Source organism: Colobus angolensis, unplaced genomic scaffold (assembly GCF_000951035.1).
Source record: "Colobus angolensis palliatus isolate OR3802 unplaced genomic scaffold, Cang.pa_1.0 Scaffold799, whole genome shotgun sequence".
NCBI classification, from domain to species: domain Eukaryota; kingdom Metazoa; phylum Chordata; class Mammalia; order Primates; family Cercopithecidae; genus Colobus; species Colobus angolensis.
In genome coordinates, this window is record NW_012121809.1 from 10,555 (window position 1) to 10,905 (window position 351).

Consider the following 351-nt stretch of genomic DNA (forward strand, 5'->3'; position numbering starts at 1 on the left):
GATCTTCATTCTTGGTAAGCCAAGGAACCTGGAGAAACAGCAGAATTCTGTCCGCCTGAAAATGCAGGACAGGTCTACCTTCATCAGCATAAAATTTTGGACCAAATGTGGTAACTACAGGTCCACCCCACAATGAGTAACTGAAAGTTGAGGCAGTATTTCAGATCCTAAAAAACTGATGAAGTAATTCGTGACACATTTGGGTTGTTTCTGCCTTTTCCTACTATGAAGAGTGCTAGTAGGAAGAAGGAAGAACGGTGTACAAATATCTGTTTGGTTCTCTGCTTTCAGAATCATTTGCTTGTTTGTGTGTTTGTTTGTTCCTTCTTGAGACAGGACATCACTCCAGTC

At 41.3% G+C, this 351-nt stretch overlaps 1 protein-coding gene across 1 annotated transcript in view; it reads left to right on the plus strand.

The window, feature by feature from the left end:
• LOC105502342 (ubiquitin carboxyl-terminal hydrolase 17-like protein 17) overlaps window positions 1–351 on the plus strand; it is a gene marked incomplete at both ends in the record, with an annotated part of 7,734 nt that overhangs the window by 769 nt on the left and 6,614 nt on the right. The gene's annotated exons all lie outside the window — the stretch shown is intronic.